The sequence below is a fragment of the Manis javanica genome, chromosome 3 (genome assembly GCF_040802235.1).
Source record: "Manis javanica isolate MJ-LG chromosome 3, MJ_LKY, whole genome shotgun sequence".
Taxonomy (NCBI): Eukaryota; Metazoa; Chordata; class Mammalia; order Pholidota; family Manidae; genus Manis; species Manis javanica.
This window is the reverse complement of record NC_133158.1, coordinates 78,989,704-79,008,889: the sequence shown is the minus strand read 5'-3', so window position 1 is coordinate 79,008,889 and position 19,186 is coordinate 78,989,704. Positions and strand designations below refer to the sequence as shown.

Genomic DNA, 19,186 nt, shown 5'->3' with positions numbered 1-19,186 from the left:
CACCCCTGGCACTTCTGAGATTCCAGGCAACTCCGTGGTTTGGCATCTCAGGCCAGAGCCAAATGCAGGGTGACAAGAATGTTCTGCTCAGACCCGCTTCACAGTGGCTGCCCAGGAATACATCACTGTGCTGTGCTGCCCGTCCTCAGTGTTCTGGATCTTTGTAATTTTTCTTCAGTTAAAGAACACCACACTGCATATATAATAGCAACTCTGCTTTCAACCACAGATATCTTTAAATGAGAAAATGTTGATCACCACTTGTTCAAGATGCATTGTTGCCAAACCTAGTGTTTTAAAGCAATCATTTTAAAACTCTCTAATTGTGGCCATAAGTTAGGTCTCCATTCTTTCAGCCTCTGAAGTTCAGTCAGGGTGGTCCTGGTTAAAACGAATACATGAAAAACCTCTGACAGAAATCCAAGATTTATAGTAGTATAATAGTATTCATGGTAGTAAAAACATAAAATGATGTCCCCCTTCTATTGTTTTTTAATTTACAACTTGAAATTATATTCACTTCATTCATCCATTCAACAATTTATTGCATATCTGCTATGTCCAGCCACTATCCTGAACTCTAGGGATATGACTTTAAAAAAGCAGATGTTATTGGCTCTGACATCTTGGAATTTAATGTCTGTGGGAGGAGTCAAATAAAAACAAGTTAACAAGTCAGGTAATTACAAGTTGTGATGGTGTTATGGTAGGAAGTAAGAGAAAATCATGACAGAGAATGGAGAGGGAGGGGAGGGCCTATTTTAGATAGCAGAGGAGGCCTCAGAAGAGCTGAGGTTTAAGCTGAGACCTGAGGGATGTGAGGGAGCCAGACCAGAAGTTGAAGCCCAGGTATGAGAACAATAAGTGCAAAGGCTTCAACAGAAAGGATTTGGCATGTTCTAGGAACCTCAGGAGGTCAGCGTGGGGGGAGTGCAGTGGGCCAAGGAGAACAGGGGAAACCAGAAAGGGTAAGTGAAGGCCCAGTCATGGGGAACTTTGTGGTTTGTGGTGGGGAGTGTGGGTGTTATTTTTTCCAAAGTATAAATGCAAATACTGTGGACTTTTCTGGAAAGTTATATAATCCTATCAACATGTTGAAAAGATCTTTCTGGCTCTCGTGGAGAGTGGAGGGGATCCAGGTGGTCACAGGGGGACCAAACACAACCTGAGCAAGGTTCTGCCAAGCTGTACTCTGGGGCTGACCCAAGGGTGGTGACCTGGGAATGCATGGACTCTAGGAAACCTGTCAGTAATTTTTCTCCACTACTTTTCCTCTGAACACCCAAACCATTTCTCCTTTTGTCTGGTGGTTAATAGAAGAAATGGTGCAGAAGCACTGTCGTTTAGGTAAGCAGTCAGGTGAGCCATTCACATAGAGTCCTGGCCATCACATTTTTGTTGGAATCCTAGATGTCATCTTCACTTTCCAAGTTGGTTAAACTCATGCCAACTTCCCACTGTTCTTCAGTTTGTTTCTGGTACACAGAAGGTATTCAGTAAATGTTTGTAATGGGTTTAGCTGGAATTCCCAGGGAAGTGAGAAGGGAGGGAGAATTAGACAGGTCAGTGGCATCCTCTTCACTTCCTCTCTGGAGACAGAATGTGGTAGGTCACTGTGGTTCTTAAAAAGGTAGTATTCTCAGTCTATGGTGGATACAGTTGAAGGGCAAATAAAATGACTATCCACTAGATCAAAAGGTACTGTGTGTACATGCAAATAGTTTTCTAAGAGCATCTGGTTAAAGTTTAATGTGGCTGAGAAACATCACTATTTCTTTCATGTTTCAATTACTTGAATGTGGCTTAAAGTATGCTTTGGAGATTTTCCAAAATAAAAACTCTTGAGGTGAGAGAAATTTCAGCCCAAACAATAACTTGAAAAGTAGAAGTTGGAATAGCAATTGTTTTTTCAACTGTCTTAACTCTGTCACCAGCACTATGATGATCTAATTACATGTGACAAGTCTGGTTTCTGGCCATTAAACTGCACACTTCAGCTATAAGCATCAGTCTTCCCCTTCTCTTCTTTCAACCATTTGTCAGTTTAGAGGCAGAAGAGAAAATGATGGGACAAAGCAAAGAATTGAAGAGCTCTTGTCTTCCCACTGAACCCCAGGACACAGCTGGTGGTCCTGAACTTTTCAGCAGCCTCTTGTGATTCAGGGCCTGCAGCAGACCAGATCTAGGATGGGTCCCTCACAGTCCTCACAGTCCTCACCACCCAGCATTGTTACTCGGGTGCCATTTGCTTGCCTGAACATCAAGGACATCCCAGAAGGGAAAATACATTCTGAATGGCAAAAAGCCATCTGGAAGCCATGTGGGAAAGCAGGGGACATAAACTCAGTGAGGCCATGGACATAAAGCTCTTGGTGCAGTGCCTGGCACAGAGTAGGCACTCAGTGTATGGCGACTGCTGCTGATGCTGCCTTTGTTTTTATTATTGATGGTAGGGGTTTATAAATTAATTGGGTACCTTTGAGTTTCACATTTCCAGAAACCAGCTCTCAGGTCCACCTGTTTCCACTCTGTTGCTCAGCCCACCAACCCCTCAGGCACTGCTTGACACCCCCGGTAAGTAAGGGCGGCTGTCCTAATTTACCCCTGTATTTTAGAGTCCTCCTGTCCAGGGGACTCTCATTATTCCAACATCTCCATATGGCAATTGTCGGTCCTTCTTTTTGCCACTCTCAAAGTCTTTAGTGGGGGTGATACCTCTTCAGAAGTCCGAAGATACATACATACGCCATTATCTCCACACCATTCATGCCCCGACTTCTTCTGCTTTCCCGTACCAATGGTGGTTTTGTTACCATCTCACTTCAGGGCTCCTCATGACTAAACTCAGTTAATGTCTTCAGTCATCTTTTGTGCTTTGCCAAAGCCCTCTGTGATCTCAGGTGCCTCGTTTTGCTGGAAAGGGAGGAGCATGACACATGAAATCCCTTAGAGAGGCAGGAAATAATTGTTTCGGTTAGGGGCCTTGGCAACACGTCTGTTGGCAAAAGGGGTGACTGTTTCTCTGGCTGGCTGCTTGCTTCCATCTGCCCCAAGCCCACCCTTGGAAGTAATGGCTGGGCATCTCTGTCAATGAATAAATATTGTAATGGTTCAAGTAATTAGAAGACAGAATTGTGTTTGGACTATAACCTCACTCTAATCGCTGACCTCAGAGAATTAATTTCATATGACATAGCACTTTAGCTGGGTGCTGGCTTGGAAGTTTCCACTTGTCTCTCCCTTTCAGCCAGGTTGCATTTTCTATTTCTGGGCTTGTTGTGTCAATGAGTCAGGTGGCCCCAGACTCTTCCTGTGGATGAAAGGGACATTCCTGGCTTGGATATATTTTCTGCATATATAAATTATGAAAAGGAAAAACTCTGTGTCCCTTCCTTGGCATAAAAGTAAGGGAATCTGGAGGGTTGAGAAAGGAAAGTATGAAATACCCAATATAAATAAACCCAGGTCCTGGAGCCTGAATGCAACAAGATGTACAACATAGAAAATGGCACTCAGTAATAGTGCTTTCCTATACTAAAAACAGTCTTCATGAGGAACGTCAGATGTAAAAAGTCATGTTAGAATTTACCACCAAGTTCTGATGAAGGTGAAACAGCTTACAAAACAAGATAAACATCCTGATGAAGACTCATTTATTCCTGTACCATGGTGGCTGGGTTTTTGTCTCTTCCCTCATAGCAAATGTGGGATAGTCATTCTGCTCACCTCTCTGGGTTCTGAAACTGTTTCAACAACCAATGAGTTTTTCACTGGGGTACACTTGCTTTGATTTCTGTTTGTTAATCTATTAGTTTAGCAAATAGAATTTGCTATGTGAGCTCAGAGAGGTGGCATGCTTCTCATGTTCTTTAAGACATAACATGGTAGGTTCTCTGTATACTAAAAAGACAGAGTGAAAACCAAAATCACCTTTTAAGGCCTACTTCAAAGCTGTTAGTAATCAAAGGAAGTTGCTGTGCATTATGTATGATCTGTGTGGTGATGATTTAGAATCTGAAACCATCTATTCACCTGAGGAATTGATCATTTTCTTGTTGTAGTTCCAGCCTGCAGCTACTCTGAATGCTGACAAGATTTCCTTTTCACATTGGTTCCTAGAAACTTAGAATCAAATTCATGCCCAATCAGTAGCAGATATATATAGGTCATTATAACATCTGTTCATTAACTCTTGGATTGATTTCAGGTCTAATTCTTGTTTTTCTTTTATATTCACTCCTTTTAATTTATTCTGTCATCTTATTTTTTTGTAACCTTGTAAGCTGCCTTAAATCCTTTCTAGAATAAGATGACCCATAGTTAACTAACAGCTAGATATTTTTTAAACTGAAATAAGAAAGTTATCCAGAGAGGAAAAGAGGGAACTAAGCACAGGCATACTATGCAGGTGTCAGCAACTTAACTTTGCTAAGCCTCAGTTTCCTCCTAAAATGACAACCTCACAAAATTTTTGTGGAGCTCAAATGATTTTTAGGTAATGAATGAGAACACACTTTATAAAGTACAGAGTTCTCTGCAGCTTTGTTGTGTTTCTTTTAAAGTCAGTATTAATTAAGGCAATTCTGCAGTGCCAAGCCCTCGACTTAATATTCATCTCCATCCAGTAGAAGGAGCTTCCCCCAATAAATGTTTATTGCGAGAGCAGGGCCCAGGCTTTTCTGAGAGCCCTCTTGGGTCCCCTCCAGCAGAGAACCTTAATCCTTACAGTGCCACAGAGGCCATGCCCTCTCTTCATGAACAGCTCTGAAACCTCTAAGCCTGACAGAGTTCCACACCTGAGCCAGTCCAGGGGCCGGCAAGTCCAGATCATCACCAAGACCTGGGAAACAGCTGATCAGCACCTGCTGTTTGCCTCAGCATCCCAGCATCCTCTGGGATATTTGGTGAGGACACCTGACAAAATTCTCCAGTACAGACCTCTCTACTCCATACATGGCTGATTCAGATTTGGGGACCCCAAAATACCCCATCTTCCACTTAGAAATTTACAGAACCATCATCTCTTAGAATTTTACAGACCTAATTCCAGAATTAGGTCAATTCCAAAATCTTCCCTCTTAGCTGGGGGAGATTTGTGGAATGGGGGGCATAGACACAGCTCTTGATGATCCCTGCTCAGCCATTGTTATTCATGATCATACTAGAAATAGTTCTGCCCTCGAGTGAACTGAGGCAGAAAAAAAGACTGACACCCATAGTCCAAGTAACCCATTCTTATCAGAGGCCAGTTATCTCCTTAGATTCTGGTCAGATAAAGCTTCCCGTAGGTCCCAGCAGCACCATAATCAAGCCCAGGTTCCCCCATATGGCAGGTAGAAGGCAGCATACTGTTGAGGTTGAGAGGAAAAGCCAAAACCTCTTATGAGAATGCGTGGCACCCTGCATGACAGCCAAGGGGCCTGGGCAAGGCCCTGCACCTTACAAGTCCCAACTCTGAAAAATGGAGATGATGCTGAAGATTAAATTAAACTGTACCCATAAGTGCTTAGCCCTGGGGCCCTGGAGGTGGGAGAGGGAAGGAGACGATCTTTATAGTCCAGGCCCAGCCCTTCTTTAGATCATAATTTTCCTCAGCACAGCTCCCAAGTGTGCATCACACCCAGAAGGATTTCTGCAGCCTTCTCATGTCTGTGACTTTCACCTGTTGTTCTGGAATGCTCTCCCTTTTCTAGTCTGCATTGAACCCCTACTACTTCTTCAGTATCCAGGCGAGATTTCTCTCTTTCTGAATCCCTTCCCAACAGATCCTCACCCCAACAGAATGTAGAGTTCTATCCTCCTCGACCCCTACGACTGCATACTCTGCACATTGCTATTTAGTTTTGTTTGTAATACACTTATTAATGGATATTATGTTTACTTCATTTAAAAAGCCAAAAGAAATTCCAATTTGTCTGAAAAAGAAAATGATAGCATATGGTAGAGAGGCTGCTGATGTTTTTTCCTACTTTAAGCACCATTACAAATTCTATGCTGTGAAAGACAAGCCAAGATAGCTAAATGCATATTTTTCGCTGAGGTATAATTTACACCTTTAGAGGCACCCTTTTCCTAAGTGTACTGTTTAATCAGTTTGTCCAAGACCCAGAACATTTCAGCCATACCTGAAAGTTCCCTGATCAACCTTCCGAGTCAGTCCCCCACCCCCGTCTTCCCACACAGAAGGAACCATTGATCCACATTCTGCCATCCTATGTAAGGGATGTACTTATTTGTATCCTGCTTCTTTCATTCAGTAATGTTCTTGAGACTCAGCCATGTTGTTGCATTTATAAGTAGTCCATTCCTTTCACTGGTCAGCAGTATTCCCTTATACAAATATACCTTAGTTTATTTATTTGTTCTATTAATGGACATCTAACATTACATTTTTTTATTTTAATTTTTAAATTATCAGACAGTAAAATCAGCCTTTTTTCTTCTGGGCATACACATCTATAAATTTTAACACACACATAGATTTGTGTGACCACCACCACAATGTCAGTATGCAGATGGTTCCATCATGTCAGAAAACTCCCTTGCTGTTCCTTTATGGACCCACCCTCCCCCCACCCTAAGATTCTACCCACTTCATATCTGTTCTCCATCACTTTAGCATCACATTGCAATTTCATTGCTTTATGTATGTCTGTTATTCTCACTGTATCGTCAGCTTCTCAGAGTAAGGATCATGTCTTACTTACCTTGCCTCTGCCAGGCTTAGTACAGTACCTGGCACATAACAGGTACTCATTACATATTTGAAAGATGAATCAGTTTAACGTCCATGTGGCCACATAATGAATCCTTTCATAATCTTAGGAGTGAAGAGGACGTAGGAAGCTTAAAGAAACCAACATTAACCTTGTTCTTTTTAAGAAAATCTTAGGTCCTTTTTTCACAATAATGATTTTATGATTTTAAGAAATTCTAAGGAATGCTTCAGGTAATTCTGACTTCAGAGAATATGTTGAGTCACACAAACTGAGTAATCTCCCGTAAAAGAAGTTCAGCAAATGTTTAACTGTACTAAAAATAGTACTGCTGGTTAAGTTTGAACATGGAAATTAAAAGGAAAAAGTTAAACATGCTTCTTTGTCTATTACCTATTTCTATATTCCAGAAGTCTAAAAATTCTCCCCCATAGTCTTTAGCATATTTTCCAGGTATTCCTGCATCTATAAGCATCCTCTAGACTCTATTTATAGAAACTCAATATTCATGCTGTTGTTTCTTACTTGGTTTCATTTTCCATATTCTCCCCTAAACACAGTGTCATCTTTATATAAAATTTGTTTTACTAAAGCAATTAATATTGCATATGATACTTAATTCTTATAGCTAGTGCCTTCCCTAGAGTAAATTCAGTTCTTTTCAACTTCAATTTTACTTTTCTTTCTTCCCCTTCAGTGTTTATTGGTGTTTCCTTTTTCATTAATCACAATACTGAAATGACTTTGTGTATATCCTCCTTATCCTCTTAATTTCATCCACCAGGACATTATCTCTTACAAACTTAGTGCTTTGCCAGCTCTGTCACATTTCTTTAAGCAAATAAATGTTCTCCATATGCTTAGTATATACCCCTGAGCCCAGTAGCCTATTCCCTCTTTTAAAACAAAAATGGGGAAACAGCTGTTTCTCAATTCCTATAAAGTGTCCTGCTTTATAGATCATGTTGGATCTATTTTGATGTCTGCAATATTACTTGGTCCTTGAAATTATGCATTTCCTGGATCTGAATTTCCCTCTCACATTTGGAAAAGAAAGATTAATTCTTCTAGAGTTTCAGTATGTTATACAGACCATGAGGCCTTCTTTATAATTTATTTTGGTAGCTACCAAAGGGTTTGTAAAAGAAATGCCTTCTTCCTTATAGCACAACAAAATTCTAAACTCTTAAGATTGATATTATTTGGTCATCTCATTCATTGTTTCAACAGATGTTGATTGAATATATCTGCCATGTAGAATATTCTATGTTAAATGCAGAGCATACCAGGATGAAAGGACACTCTCCTCTCAGGTAGCCCACAGTCCGTTAGGGAGGACAGATGCACTGCAATGACTGTTTTAATCAAGGGATACCTGAGCTGTAACAAATACCTAGAGGAGGGGTTGATAAACTATGTATGGCCCATGAGCTGGCTGCCTGATTTTATTTATAGTTTTGCTATAACATAACCACACCTCCTCATTTACATACTTTCAATGGATGCTTTTATAACTCAAAATGTAGTTGTGACAGAGGTCATGTGGCCCACAGCCTAAAGTACTATCTGGTACACTAATAAAAAACTTGCCAACTCCTGTTTTAGAAGAAGGAACACCAAGCAAGGGTATGGTCACCAGAGAATAGGCTAGCAGAGAACACCTGGGAGAATGCCAGCATTTTAAGAGACCGGTAAAAGAAGAGGGCACAGAAAATGATGGGTTGAGGATCAAATCAGGGTGTGTCAGAAAACAAAGGGAGAGAGTTTGTCAAAAGTTAAGAATCAACATCAGTATGAAAAACCCCAGGGCAATCAAAGTAAGATGATGGTTATGATGGCCATTTTCTGAGAATTTGCTTTTATGTCAGACTGTATACTAAGCAGTTTAAATTCATTATGTCAGGACTCCATGTAACAACCATATAAGGTAAGCACTATTAACATCCCCATTTTATAGATGAGGAACCCCAGGCACAGAATGCACAAGTCACTTTTCCAAAGCTACACAGCTTTAAATGGCAGATGTGGGATTCTAATCCAGGCAGCCTAATTCTAGAAAGCCTGCAATTTTAATCCATGTGCTTACCATATTGATTAGACAGTTAGAAAATCCTTTCTGTCCTTAGCAAGAGTAATTTCAGTGGCATGGTGGAGGTGAAAGATAGTTTCAAATAAGTGAGAATGATATTTACCATGGTCTGTGCATTGTTCTACGTGTTTTTTATTAACTCGTTTAATCCTCCCAACAATCTCATTTTATATGAAGAAAACCATGGCACAGAAAGATGAATTAAGTTGTCCAAAGCCAAAGAGCTATTGAGGGATAGAAATGTGATGTGAGATTCTGGAGAGAAACAGCGTAACCTCAATCCCTGCGTCCTTACTGACCTCCGTCCATCTCTGGCTATTTTCCTAGCTCTCTCAGAGATTTTGACCTGAATCTGATGCTCCTTCTCTTGCTACTACTCCCTGCATCCTAATTTAGGAAAATGAAATAGAAGAAGCTGAGTAAGTTCTGTTACATAATATTATGGTATCTTACACATAGAAGACTCGCGGGAAGATCAGTGGAACCACATCCTAATAAATGTATAATTTGTGTTTTGATTAAATCAAAGTGTCATAACAAGACAGTAAGGAAGGGAAGAATCATCTGGGATGAGGTTAAGGTAATTGATTAAATATTAGGATAATTGATTAAACTGATGAAAAGATAATAAAATTAGAGCTTCACTTTATATTATATAATAAAACTATAAAAACAACCAGAAAACAATTAGCAAAATGGCAATAAGTACATACCTATCAATAATCACTTTAAACATAAATGGACTAAATGCTCCAATCTAAAAATATAGGATGACTGAGGGGATAAAATAACAAGACCAATCTATATGCTGCCTACAAGATATTCACTTTAGACCCAAAGACAATACAGAATGAAAGTGAAGGAATGGAAAAATATATTCCATGCAAATGGAAACAGAAAGACAGCTGGGGTACCAATACTTATATCAGACAAAATAGACTTTAAAACAGAGACTGTAACAAGATACAGAGAGGGGCATTACATAATAATAAATGTATAAATCCAACAAAAGGATATAACAACTGTAAATATCTATGCTCCCAACAGAGGTACACCTGAATATATAAAGCAAATACGAGCAGACATAAAGGAAGAAGTTGACAGTTATATAATAACAGTAAGGGACTTTAACAACCCACCTCATCAATAGATGGGCCATCCAGACAGAAAGTCAATAAGAAAACAGTGGCTTTAAATGACACATTGCATCAGACTTAATAGATACGTACAGAACATTCCATCCAAAAACAGCAGAATACACCTTTTTATTCAAGTGCATATGAAATATTCTATAAGATAGATGACATGTTAAGCCACAAAATAAGTATCAATAAATTAAAGAAGACTGAAATCATATCAAGCATATTTTCTAACCACAACACTTTGAAACTAGTAATGAATTATAAGAAAAAAAAACTGGAAAAAACACACACATGGGGAGTATAACAACAAAGCAAAACTGAAGGAACAAAATAGCAGCAGACTCACAGACTCCAAGAAGAAACTAGTGGTTACCAAAGGGGAGAGGTGTGGGAGGGCGGGTGGGGAGGGAGGGAGAAGGGGCTTGAGGGGTATTATGTTTGGTACACACGGGATGGGGGATCATGGGGAAAACAGTGTAGTACAGAGAAGGCAAGTAGTGAATCTGTTGCATCTTACTACACTGATGGACAGTGACTGCATTGAGGTGTGGGTTGGGACTTGATAATATGGGTAAATGTAGTAACCACATTGTTTTTTCATGTGAAACCTTCGTAAGAGTGTATATCAATAATACCTTAATAAAAAATTAAAAACACACACACACACATGGAAGCTACATAACAAGGATGCCCACTCTCACCACTTTGATTCAACACAGTACTGGAAGTCCTAGCCACAGCAGTCAGACAAGAAAAAGAAATAAAAGGCATCCACCTTAGTAAGGAAGAAGTTAAACTGTCACTGTTTGCACATAACATGATACTATATGTAAAAACCCTAATGATTCCACCAAAAAACTATTAGAACTAATAAATGAATTCAGTAAATTTGCAGGATACAAACTCAATCTAGAGTAATCCGTTCCATTTCAATACACTAATAACAAACTATTAGGAAGAGAAATCAAGAAAACAATCCCATTTAACTGCATCAAGAAGAATAAAATACCTAGGAATAAGTTTAACCCAGGAAGTGAAAGACCTGTATCCTGAAAACTTAGATGAAAGAAAGATGATACAAACAAAACTAAACATATACTGTACTCATGGATTGGAATAATTTATGTTGTTAAAATGTCCATACTACCTAAGGTAATCTACAGAGTCAATGCAATCCCTATCAAAATACTAGTAGCATTTTGCACAAAACTAGAACAAGCAATCCTGAAATTTTTATGGAATCACAAAGACTCCTAATAACCAAAACAATCTGGAGAAAGAAGAACAAAGTTGAAGGTATCAAGCTCCCAGATTTCAAAGTATGCTATAAAACTATAGTTATAATATAACATACATATATATATAAACAAAAGAGTATAAATAATATAACATATATATGTAATCAAAAGAGTATAATACTGGCACAAAAATAGACTGGAGTATAATGAAACAGGTTTTTTTATACTTGTTGATGACTTAAAAATTGACCCAAAACCTTTTCAAAAACAGTTTAGAAATTAAATCCCTTTAAAAACATGTATACCTTTTTATAGTTCAATTTCTCTTCTAGAAAATCATAGAGATATCTATTACAATGTATTTACAAAGGCAAAATTTTGGAAATAATGGTAGAACAAATATAGTGTAGGTAACAATTTTGTTATTGGCTATTAAAAATATTTTTCAAGACTACTGACAGGAGAAAGTGCTCATGATATATTAAGATACAATATTTGTATATGATATGTAATTCCAGGTGTTAAAATTGTGTGCATATGTGTATATGTACATGCATATAGTCATATACACACAGAGACAGAACAGAAGGTAGAAGTAAATGTGTCAAAATTATAAAGTGGATGTCTTGTTATAGGGAACCATCATTTTATAGTAGTACCAAATTTTTGTTTTCTGAAACTTCCACAATTAGTATGTATTAGTTTTACGTCAGGGGGAAGGCTAAAACAATTTTTTTTTATTGATGACCTCATCTTATTGGTAGTATAGTATTGACTGACTAATCAAGTTTTGTTTTAGTCTCTCTTATTTTTTTACCTCATTAGACTGTTATATCTCATCTTTATCCCACACCATCAAGCAAGACCTCAGAGCTGTAGTTCTTAAACATCATCCCAAACACAAATCCTTCTCTGTATGTTTCCCATGTAGTTTGTAATTAGTTGATAGGTTAATATCATTAAGCCTAGTTTACCAGTAGGAAACTTTTAAAAGCTTGTCCTAAGCTACACAAAAAGGTAGCTAAATCAGGCTCTTTCCATTCAGAAGCTGGGTAAGAAAGTTAAACATTTGAAACAGGACATGTGAACATTACATACACCTTTAACAATTCACAGGATGTACACCAAGGGCATACACTAAGGAATCGAGTAACTAGTTGAAGTCTCTGTGAAGGCTATAGGGCAGACTTAACAGAAACAGTGTGCTTTTACATTGTAACATTTGTCCTCCTTAGGATCACACTTTAAAACAAGGGTGAGTGGGTAGCAGGTCTAACTATAGCCTCATGGGCTTTTTCCTATGAAATTTCTGTAAAGGAGAAATGATGTAACTCACATACCCATTTAACAGGCCATGTTCACCAATATTTTTTTTAGTGTTACCTTATCCCTCTGTACTTCAATGTTCTACCTCACTCTGGAAATTTTGACATGCCCACCATCCACCATTCTTAACAGAAATTGGCCTAAACCAAAAGAGAATCATAAATCACAGCAGTATGACTTAATCAGTCCACAAATGAGAAAACTCTGGCATAAAGTAAGTGATTTTCCTGAGATCACAAAAGTTGAAACTAGAATCTAAGCCTTCTAGGGCCTCTTTCATCACTCCTCTGCACTGGTACTTCCCAAAATGTGTACACAAAGCTCTGTCCTGGAATCTTATTAACAGTTGTGCTGCAAAGAGCAGAGTTCAGGGGTCAAATAAGCCTGAGGATGACCTCATCTCTATTCCCACTCTTGGAAAGTCATAATGCATATTGACATAGTAAAGAATCCCTGCAATAAAATGCATACTAACCAGATGGGATGTGGGAATGACAAGCATAGACCACGACTAGCTTAGGCAAACCAGGATGTATTTCTTCCCCAGCCTAAAATATAGGGTGGACACTGGGATGTTGGGAGAGTTACTGACAGAAATCTGTACTAATTGGGTATTTTTGTTTTGGTTTTGTTTGGGAGAAAGGCTGTTTGCAGACCATATGCAACAGCCTCTGCCCTAATGAGATGAGTGTATTCAAATATAAGAACATACATTATTTTGTTAAACTAGGCTCTACCCCAAAGCCCCATGGATCCCAGTATCCTGCTTAGAGGCCAGCACCACTAGAGAGCAACTTAGTTTGCTTTTTCAGTTAGAGGGGCAGCACTGCATAGTGATTAAGAGCAGACTAAATCAGGACTGCCTGGATCCACACCCTGGCTCTCTCATTAACCTTGGGCTGCTGCCTTATGGGGTCACCAGCTCTGTAAAACAGAGATGGTAGTAACAGTACCCATCTCATAAAAGTGATATGGGAATTAGATGAGTTAATGTAGGTACAGTATTTAGAACCATGTCTTGCACAAAATAAGGACTATGTAAGAGTTATTCTCATTATTACTTGTTGCCATTCCAAGAATAGAGAATTTAGATAGCAATGCTTCCAAATGTATCAAATACGCTCATTCAATAAACATAATTCTGTTAAGGCCCCAGATGCCACTGCTGGCCTCACTGGCTCTGTTCATCAATTCTGGCTGCAAAGATTGACCAGAAAAAGTTACACTGAAATTACTCACAGTTTGGAAACTCTCCTCAAATATGTAAATGTTCCAACATTTAAAATAAACTAGAAAAGAAGAATGGTGAATCTCTGACATGCAAGATTAAAGCTGAGGTCATTTTGCCCAAGCTAACTTACCTATTTTTTTTCCTTAAGCTAAAAAGAAAATAAAATTTTACACCATACACAAAATAAACTCAATGTATTAAATACACAAAAATAAACTCAATGTATTAAAGACCCAAATGTAAGACCTGAAAACCATAAAACTCCTAGAAGAAAACACAGGTAGTAAACTCTTGGACACTGGTCTTAGCAATGGTTTACTGGATATGCCTCCTCAGGCAAGGAAAACAAAAGCAAAATAAACAAGTGGAACTACATCACACTGAAAAGCTTTTGCACAGCAAATGATGAACAAAACAAAAAGGCAACTACTGATGGGAGAAAATAATTTGTAAATGATGTCTCTGATAAGGGGTTAATATCCAAAATAATACATATAAAGAATGCATATAACTCAATACCAAGAAAGCAAACAATCTGATTTAAAAATGGACAGAGGACCTGAATAGACATTTTTTCCAAATAATACATACAGATAGCCAACAGACCGATGAAGAGGTGCTCAGCCTCACTGGTCAGCAGGGGATGCAAGTCACCAGCCACAGTGAGGAATCACCTCACGCCAGGCAGAATGGCTGCTGCCAAAGACAAGAAATAACAAGTGGGGAAAAGAGAATCTTTATGCACTGTTGGTAGGAATGTAAACTAGTATAGCCACTGTGGAAAAACAGTATGGAGGTACCTCAAAAAATTAAAAATGGACATGTCATAGGTTCCAACAATCCCACTTCTGGGTATTTATCCAAGGAAAATGAAATCACTAATTTGAAAAAATAAATGTACACATATGCTTATTGCAGCATTGTTTACAATATCCAAGGTATGGAAGCAAACTAATAGGTGAATGGATAAAGAAGATGTGGTAAATATACACAAAAGAATATTACTCAGCCACAAAAAGGATGAAATCTAGCCATGTGTAACAACATGGGTGGGCCTACAGGGTGTGGTGCTGAGTGAAGTAAGTCAGAGAAACATAAATGCCATTAGATTTTGCTTATATGTGTAACTAAAAAACAAAACAAATGAAAAACAGGAACAGACTCATAAATATAGAGAACAAACTGATAGTTGCCAGCAGGGAAAGGGTTGGAGGAAATAAGGATATAGGTGAAGGGGATTAAGAGGTACAAAGTTCTAGTTACAAAATAAGTCACAGGGATGAAAAGTACAGCATAGGGAATGTAGTCAATGATACCATAGTGACCTATATGGTAAAACTGCACTTATCATGTCGAGCATTTTTAATTATATAATTGTCAAATCACTTTGTTACATGCTTACAGATAATATACACACATGTCAACTATACTTCAATTAAAAAGAAAAATACATATATTTTAAAATCCCCTATTGCAGGAGATTCAGCAGACAGATATCTGTTCTTCCTGGAGAGTTATCCTCTGATATCTGCATGATACCCACTGCATTTTTGCAACATAAAGGTAGAAAAGGTAAAAAACACCCTGATTTTTTACATTTAAGGTCCCTTCCACTGTCTCTGTGGCTAGGCTTCAGGGTGACATTCACACAAAAGGTCAGGTTCCTGTGGCTCTAAGTGCTTTGCCCCTGATGTGCTCTGGTTATTCCTGAGGAGCCTGTCCTGTCCTGTATGCATTTTTAAAGATAAAAAAAGCATTACTAACCCAAAATAGTTAAAGTTTTTGAAAATAACATCTGAGAATTAACTCCACTGACATATAACTGGCCATAGAAATTTTGTAGCATTTAAGTTCCCCACAGGAAGATGGTGAAACACTTTTCTTCCATCATGTATTTTTTAGATGATCTTACTGGTGTTAGTACTTTGCCTTCCTTCAGAGTTTCAGGATCCATAAAATGACTCCAGTTCAAAGTTTTGCCATCCTATTCCAAATTTTCTAACTTTAGTTTTCTGTGGGAACTGACAGCATATTTTATAAGCAAAGTCTGGCTCTGTTGCTAGGGACATCTTCAGCTATGAAAGTAAGATCATTATGGGAATGTACACTAGACTGGAGCAATTGCCACTAGAGATGGCAAGATTAAAGGGGAAAAGGGACCCCTCCCCCATTCCCCATTCCAGTTGCGAATGACAAGAAAACTTCTAAGAGAACCAGTCAATGATCTTCCATTCAGAAGTATTGTTTTGCCGTATCTTTTGGAGACGGGGAGAAGAGATCTTAAGGAACCTGAGCAATGGAAACGGTAGCTCATTCCCAATTCCTCACTGTATGTGAGAGTGAAAAGGCAAAAAAGGCAAAGATGGTACCTAGGAAAAACACTGGAGAAGCACATGCCAGGTTAGACATGAAGCTGATGGAGCACCACAAGCCTATAGAGGACTTTGAGTGGGCCAGTGTCCCACACCTGGACCTGGGACGGTGTGACTGGAAGACACCAGGAAACCGAAGATTGAGGCTCCCTAAGCTTCTCTAAGCAGCCCCCTCAAAGCAACCAAATGCCCTGGGTTGGGCATGACAGACTAGGCCTTGAGTTTGCTGCCCTTCCTCTTGCCTCCTGTCCCTGTGTTCGTTTTGCTGACATGGCCTTAGGGCCCTCACTGAGTTCACTCTCCACAGGGTGGATGTGGGAGTGTTCTTTCTCAGTCATGCTGGTGGGAGTCCCTTAATGAGCTGGGAACATGGTTCTTGAAGAGTAGTTCCCAGCCCTGCTTATCCAGCCAAATAAAACATTATGGCTCTTAGGGATGAGTAATTTTAGCAAAACACTTTAGACTGTTGAAGTACAGCTGTGTCTCCAGCATTAGTTTTCAGTGTGTATAGTTAGATTTCCCAGAGAACAGCTGACCACTTCTAGAAATACAAGAACACCCCTCACAAATAAGTGAAATTGAACTTGATTAATCAAGGTGGATTTTTAAAAACCGGGTCACAACATAATGATAAAAGGAACAGGTCAACCAACAGGAAGTAGTAATTTGCATGTACCTAATATACTTATGAGGTGTGTTAATAAAAATTGATAAAATTACTAGAAAACATGGACAAAGTCAAAATAAAAGTGGGAGATGTTAATGCACATGTCAGTAATTGATAGATAAAGCATAAAAATTCATAAACCTGTAACAGATTTGAAAAACATAGTAATTAAGTTTTTTTATGAACACAGAGAGAACTCTGCACCTAACAATTAGAAACTATATATCCTAACCAAAAACACTTTGAAACATTTTTTAAAATTGATTATATACCAGGTCAGAGGCTGGCAAACTGTAACCCATGGACCAAATCAGCCAGAATGTATTTCTGTAAATAGTTTATCAGAACACAACCATGCCCAGTCATTTACATATTGCCTAGAGTTGTTTCTGCACACCAGCAGAGTTCAGTAGTCACTGACAGAGACTTTATTGCTCTGCAAACCCTACATCTGTTTTCTATATTGTCCTTTACCTAAGAATTTTGCTGATCTCTGTGCTAGAAAATAAAGCAAGTGTTAACAAATTTCAGGAATTGGTATCCAGGCCTTTTTCTCTAATCACAATACAAACAAAAAGATAACTTTAAAAAATCTGTTGGGAAATTTTTTAATACTCTTCTAAATAACTAATCAGACAAAAAAAAATCTTTATGGAAACCTAAAATCTTGAGACTTAAATAATGGCAATGCTATACTATTGAAATATGTGGTATTCAGCTTAAGTTACATTGAGACCAAACGTATAGCTTTAATGCTTACATCAGTAAAAGAAAAATTTAGTGGGCTAAATATCCAACTACAAAAATTAGAAAATCAGTAGAGTAAACCTAAGGAAAGTAAAGGATGTTAATTAGTGCAATAGAAGTCAAAGATGCAATAGAAAGCATCTATAAATATATAGAGAGAGAGAGAACGTGTGCGTGTGTGTGTGTTTAAAGGAAGACCTCTCCAGGGTTGTCAAGAAGAAATAAGCTACAAATAAACAATAAAGAAATGAACAAGGAGACAACCTGTGTCATAATATAACCATTAGAAATGGAAGCATTTGTTTAAAAAATACCCACAAAAAGAACACTACACTCTACTTGTTTTACTGACAGATTTCACCAAGTATCAAGGAACAGATCATCTCAACTATAGGCTTATCTTGGAAATGCTGCAGGTTTGGTTCCAGACCACCACAGTGAAGCAACTATCATGATAAAGCAAGTCAAATGAATTTTTTGCTTTCTCGGTACATATAAAAGTTGCATTTACACTACGCAATAGTCTATTATGCGTGCAGTAGTATTATGCCTAAAAAATGCACATACCTTAATTAAAAAATACTTTATTGCTAAAAAATGCTAATCATCATCTGAACTTTCATCAAGTCATAATCTTTTTGCTGGTGAAGGGTCTTCCCTCAGTGTTGACTAATCACAGTGGTGGTGACAATTTTTTTAATAAGACAACAATGAAGTTTGCCTCATCAATGAGCTCTTCCTTTCATGAACAATTTTCAAACAACAGTGCTATTTAATAGCATTTAACCCATTAGTAGAATGTCTTTTAAAATTGGAGTCTCTCAATCCCTTCCTCTGCTTTATCAACTAGTTAATGTAATATTTTAAATCTTGTTATTTCAGCAGTCTTCACCACCAGTAGATTCCATCTCATAAGAAGTAAATCCTCATCCATTCAAGTTTTATCATGAGATTGCAGCAATTCAGCCATATCTTCTTCAGGCTCCATTTCTAATCCTAGTTCTCTTATTATTTCCACAACATCTGCAGTTACTTCCTCCACTGAAGTCAAAGTCACCCATGAAGGTTGAAAACAACTTCTTCCAAATTCGTGAATGTTGATGTTTTGACCTCTTCTCCTGAATCACAAATGTCTTTAATGACATCTAGAATGGTGAAGCCTTTCTAGAAGATTATCAGTTTACTTTGCCCAGATCCATCAGAGGAATCACTATCTGTGGCAGCTATAGCCTTACAAATTGTATTTCTTAAATAATGAGACTTGAAAATCATCATTACTACTTGATCCAGGGGCTGCAGAATGAATGTTGTGTTAGCAGTCATGAAAACGGCATTCATCACTCTGTGCATCTCCATCAGAGTTATTGACCATGAACATTGTCAATGAGCAGTAATATTTTAAAAGACTTTTTTTCTGAGCAGTAGATCTCAACAGTGAGCTTCCAATATTCAGCAAACCATGGTGTAAATAGATGTGCTGCCAGCTAGACTTTTTTGTTCCAGTTCTAGACCACTGTCAGAATAGATTAATTTTAAGAGCTCTAGAATTTTCAGAATGTTAAATGAACATTGGCTTCAATTTAGTGTCATCAATTATGTCAGCATCTAACGAGAGTCAGCCTGTCCTTTGAAGCTCTGAAGTCAGACACTGACTTCTC

At 38.3% G+C, this 19,186-nt stretch overlaps 1 protein-coding gene across 9 annotated transcripts in view; it reads left to right on the top strand.

Annotated features, from left to right (window-relative positions):
* CMSS1 (cms1 ribosomal small subunit homolog) overlaps positions 1-19,186 on the top strand; it is a 382,078-nt gene that overhangs the window by 321,855 nt on the left and 41,037 nt on the right. Inside the window, exon 2 of one of the 9 annotated variants that reach the window (XM_073231769.1) lies at positions 9,133-9,224. The exons of the other annotated variants lie outside the window; for them this stretch is intronic. The gene's annotated coding sequence lies outside the window, so the exon portion shown is untranslated. The remainder of the gene's footprint in view (positions 1-9,132; positions 9,225-19,186) is intronic. 9 annotated transcript variants of the gene reach the window in all.